General features: G+C 36.2%; 1 pseudogene; it reads right to left on the reverse strand.

Moving 5' to 3' along the window:
- Nucleotides 1-840: 840 nt before the first annotated feature.
- Nucleotides 841-5,268, reverse strand: LOC133313593 (probable mediator of RNA polymerase II transcription subunit 26b; annotated as a pseudogene).
- Nucleotides 5,269-5,558: the final 290 nt, after the last annotated feature.

Below are 5,558 nucleotides of genomic sequence, written 5' to 3' on the forward strand. Positions count from 1 at the left end.
CTCGTCGCTTTGTATTTATAGGCTGAAAACTGAGTTTTTTATTTTTGGGCCGCTCGCTGAAGCGAGCTGCTTAGCGAGCACTTTTCTCCTCCTCGCTCACTTGCTCGCTGAAGCGAGCAGTGGAGCGAGCTCCTCACTATCTTCCTCGCTGTTGCGAGATGGAGGGCGAGCTTAGTTGTTTTGCTCGCTCACTTGCTCGCTGAAGCGAGAAGTGGAGCGAACGTTAATAAATTTTATATATATTTATTTAATTCCGTATTTTCTTGATAGTTCAACTGATGCCAACTGCCTTTCATCTTCTCATCGTTATCAGATCAGTAGTAGTTTGTTCTTCTAGTATAAAACAACCTGAAACAACAATAAAAATTTAAATCTTATCTATTTGTTGGCATTTTCATATTCTTTTAGATTTTATTAATTAACACCATATTTTTAATTATATTAATTATTATTTGAACTATTTTTCATATTAAAAACATAGCGTTCTTGACATTTATCAGTCACCTCAAGACAAATTACAAAACAAGAAATTTTTTATTTAAAGCCTCAAATTAGCGCTAACTTCAAGCTGCAATGTTAGGCTTGATGGGCAAGAAAAACGCTGACCTAAATCATGAGCAGCATCACAATGACAACCATTGACTGAGAAAAAAAAAGATTTTATGACAATAAGAAGGCGTTCTCAATTATCAGAAACTTCTATAGAAATATACTGAAAAGCATCAGCTATAGCCTATAGGAATTATTGATAAATGGAAACTTCTATATTCAAATTGGTTACATAATAATTGTCCCGATTACCGTTAGTGTAATGGTAATTGAAAAATACATAGGAAAGTTTATTAAACAACTAATAGTTAAAAGCCAATGTCTGCACATTGATTCCAGTCATACAGTGTTGTACTAAGAGAATTTCCAATACTGAAGCTTTAAGGAATCCAATTATTAATAATGCACAAAGTTCTAACATTAGCCATTAGTGTCAAACGCAGTTGTCCAACAAAGTGCAAATACTTCAATAACATAAAACTATCCTTTTATATACAAAACTTAAAAAATATATCCTAATTAAACGGGCAAAATGTCTTCTAAAGCAAGTATATATCTTCAACTTCAAGTATACTTTCATGTCTTCGTCATAGCCATCAATCCACCTCTATGTCTTCCATGCTACGATTAGGATTCCGGATCATCTAACAACCGTGTGATTCTTGGTTTATAGGAAGCATCGGAGAATCCTATTGTCAACATTGGTCAATTCTCTGACGATCACCTCAAGAAAAGAAAAGAAAATCCAATTTTGAATCACCGGTGATTGCTGGGGTTTCAATTTTTTTTTCTCTATTTTTGAATCTACCTGGGTTTGTGGTTATTTTGCAATGACCATGAAGTTTGGGTCACTGGATCACTGGAGGGATTACTTTCGCATTGCCAAGTCTGATATATTCGATATCATTGATCATGCCATCATGGTGGCAGCTTCGGATTGCCCCAAGGAGTTCAAGCTGAGGAGAGATGGGATTGCTGAGAGATTGTTCTCTTGCAGGTTGACTAAATGTTTGGGGTGTGAAAGGGTGGATCTGGCAGTATCTGGGGATCATGAAGAAGTTGATGATCATGGGGGTTTTCAACTTGTTGATAACGCTCATGAAGTTTCCTCTTAGTGGCCTCTAGCTTTACTTGGACTGCAGCTTCATCTGAAAACTTGGATTTCTGAAAGACAAGATTTTAAGGTCAGAGAGAACTCAAACCTAAAAATTAGATGCACAAAGAGGTTTTTTATTCTTACATCTTTCTGAATCATGGGAGGCTTCTTTGGGATTGTATTGTTCTTTATTTTTGGCTGCATCTTTGGCTCCATATTGTTTTTTCGCTGCATAGTTAATTTTGGGGGTCTGACAAGGCCATTATCAGCAGTTTCTGGTTTATTTAGCCTCACAGCAACCTCATTTTTCCTTGGTTGCTGACTCTTGCTGTCCTTGGAAGTGATGGATGGCTCAATGGAAGCCTCAGATTTCCTCCTTTTTACAACTTGACTGTCCAAAGCTGGCTTTCTCCCATTTTCACAGTTTCTGTTGAATTGTCCACTCTGTCGAGGATCTGAAAAAACATTCCCCATTCATAATCATATTCTAAGATGAGAGGAATTCAAATCCAGAACTGTAAAGCAAAAGCTAGCGAGACTAAGCATAAGAAATTGCAAATTCAACTCACTTCCATAATCATCCATGCCATCGAACTGTATATCATCCAGATATGTGACATCCAACAGAGAGAACTAGAAGTCAGTTTCTAAATATCAAAGCTCGCAAGAAGTTGGAGAGAGGGGAAAGAGGACATTTACATACCTGTGAGAGTTCAATTGAACCAGTTTGGGCAACAAATAAAGCCCCTTCATCCATAGGAGGGGATGGAAGTCCTACTTCATCAAGAACAGATGGATTTACAGAATCTGGAGTGTCTTCTGAAGCTACAAATATTTAATAAAGCCGCTTTTAAACATTTATTAATTTTCAAAACGGATAAAAAAACAGCAGGTTATTCACATGAAAGCAGAATTTTTCTTTTTTTCTACCTGCAATAGTTGTGGTAGTGGAAGCCTTGCACCACTCATCTACCATTTCTTTCCAGCAACTACAAAGTCAATAAATTACGAAAATGTTTAGAATGCAAGTGAACAAATTAAACAGATGCCACATCTCAACTTGTACACTAATAAATAATAGCTCACTTTTAAGCAGAAAAGACATGCTACCATAAGTGTGATTTATATGGAACCGAAATTGGGTAATAGTCCTTCACATATCTAAAGATCCTCATTGAAGTTAAATAAGCATCACAAGTGAACATAAAGGACACACGATTAACTAAGAAACAGGTTCAGACTAACTAAATCTAATAATTGATGGTTGATGACAGAGAATTACAGATGGGTCAGTGCAACAACAGTGAATTGTATTAATCTTCATTTACGCACACAATACCAGAATAGCAAACCACTAATTGGAACCAAAGAAACTGGTTACAAGCTATTTCTTTGATCCATGTAGCAGAAGATAAACAGGTTCATTTATCTTTGCAAAACAAGCCAATGATACATGAATGAAAAACAAATATCCAGGAAAAACTTATTCATACTCAATAAGAGTCCGTGCGAGTTGACTAATATCCTTTGATCCATGCTTTCGGAGAGGATTGACAGCCTTTCCAATCTCAGTTACCTGGCAAAGTTAAATTTTGAGAATTAGAGGACTCAAAAAAAAGGACACTGGAAAAAGCAAGGAAAAAATTGCAGGCTCATTGAACGAGTAATAAGGAATGGTTCAATTCAAACCTCTAGAAGATCCACGGTGAGTTCCATCAGCTGGAGCCCCCTCAATGACTCAAATAACACAGAGTCATACTGTTGTGACACAAAACAAAGCAACATGAATTAGGGACCAGAGGACATAAAAGAACTCAACCTTCAAAGAAGTACTAAAATGCCATCCAATAAAAACCATATTCATAAATTCAGAAACCTATCCATTCAAAAATCTCATCAACCATCCAAGTAAATTGCAACACAAAGAAGCAAGAACTGATACAGAACATAAAGAAGGAAAAAAAAAACAATGAAAAGAGAAAGGAAGAGAGAGGATATACCTCTTCTTTATAGTTACGCAGAACGTTTCGGATCCTCAAAACCTCCCCAACATACCGAGACTCTTCTTCAATCTCATCAGTTAATGCCTCAGCTTCCCCAAAGCTATAATTGCTAACATGATTCACATCCATCTCTCCTTGGCCATCTCTGCTGCTGTTGACCTCGCTCTCTTTACTTGCCCCTGCTTCAAGGGCAAGCCCATCTCCCTTAAAACCCTCTTGAAACCCCCATGATCATCAACCTCTTCATGATCCCCAGATACTGCCAGATCCACCCTTTCACACCCCAAACATTTAGTCATTCTGCAAGAGAACAATCTCTCAGCAATCCCATCTCTCCTTAGCTTGAACTCCTTGGGGCAATGCGAAGCTGCCACCATGATGGCATGATCAATGATATCGAATATATCAAACTTGGCAATGCGAAAGTAATCCCTCCAGTGATCCAGTGACCCAGACTTCATGGTCATTGCAAAATAACCACAAACCCAGGTAGATTCAAAAATAGAGAAAAAAAAATTGAAACCCCAGCAATCACCAGTGATTCAAAATTGGATTTTCTTTTCTTTTCTTGAGGTGATCGTCAGAGAATTGACCAATGTTGACAATAGGATTCTTCGATGCTTCCTATAAACCAAGAATCACACGGTTGTTAAATAAATCAAATATAATAAAAAATCAAAAATAGACTAGCTTCTGATTTATGAAATTTTTGTTCCTTCTATGTAAATGACCCAAATATTCTCAATAACTATATTCTCTTATTATCTATTTATTGTAACACAAATATGCACCTAAAGTAAATAATAATAATACTATATTCTCACATTGAAATATACATCATGCGTAGATAAAAAAAAATGCGCTCAAAGGATTTATATATCCAAATACGTTCTCACATTGAAATAATTATGATATAGATCCAAATATATCATTACGGTGACCTATTCTTATTTACACAAACAGGATTTAAGAAACATCTATAAGAACAGAATTTAATTGTATTGTATTTTCTATGGTGTTAAGAAACATCTATAAGAAACTCAGCAAGGGGAAAACCAATTGGATTCAGTCAAAAAGTTAACTAAACACAAATGTGATTCAATCAAAAAGTTCCATCTGCATAAAACATTAACAATTAATGTGTTCCAATACATAAGTTAACTAAAAAATCGAGTTGCCAATTCTGACCCTGTAAACAACCAACAGAAAAAAAAAGCATTATAATATACATATGTTTGTCAATCGAATTGAAACAAGTAATGAGGCATGACATATCCTTTAAAAAGAAAAAAGATGGGTTGTAGATGGCCTGCGATTTAGAATGAAAAAGGGGAGGGTCCTATTTAAAGCCTGCTCTGCACTTCGATTATACTCAGGAAAAAAAAATGAAAGAAAAATGAGATGAGAAACAAACGCTGTTTCTAACCTGATGAAAAACCAGACTAAGCTGGCGCCTGGCGGTGACCTAGGTGACCAGTTCCAGCAACGGTGGCACTTGAGAGAAAGATGAGAATGTGATTGAAGCCGAAACACAATTGTGGATTTGTGCCTTCATGGGTACAGCCGTGTAGCGAGAAAGATGAGATGAGAATGTGTGGTGGCTGCGGGTAAGAGAGAGATAAAGATGGATAACTCTAACTCTAACCCTATCCCTAAATAAAGCTTTTATATCATCCCGGGAAATTACATAAATAACCTTGAACGGGTTGACACACAAACCCGCGTGTTGACCTGTGACTCGGCACGAAAAAAAATGGGTCACATAACTTTTTTTGATTCCACATAACTTTTTGAGATCTACGCAATGATATCTCATTTGATATATTTTATTTCTCACAAACATAATTTAAATTTAAATCAGGTAATCCTTCTTCTTTAGATATTTAGAATATTTATTTAATTATTTTCTT

This window comes from Gastrolobium bilobum, unplaced genomic scaffold (assembly GCF_033153095.1).
Source record: "Gastrolobium bilobum isolate Gb01-03AN ecotype WA unplaced genomic scaffold, APGP_CSIRO_Gbil_v1 utg21085, whole genome shotgun sequence".
NCBI classification, from domain to species: domain Eukaryota; kingdom Viridiplantae; phylum Streptophyta; class Magnoliopsida; order Fabales; family Fabaceae; genus Gastrolobium; species Gastrolobium bilobum.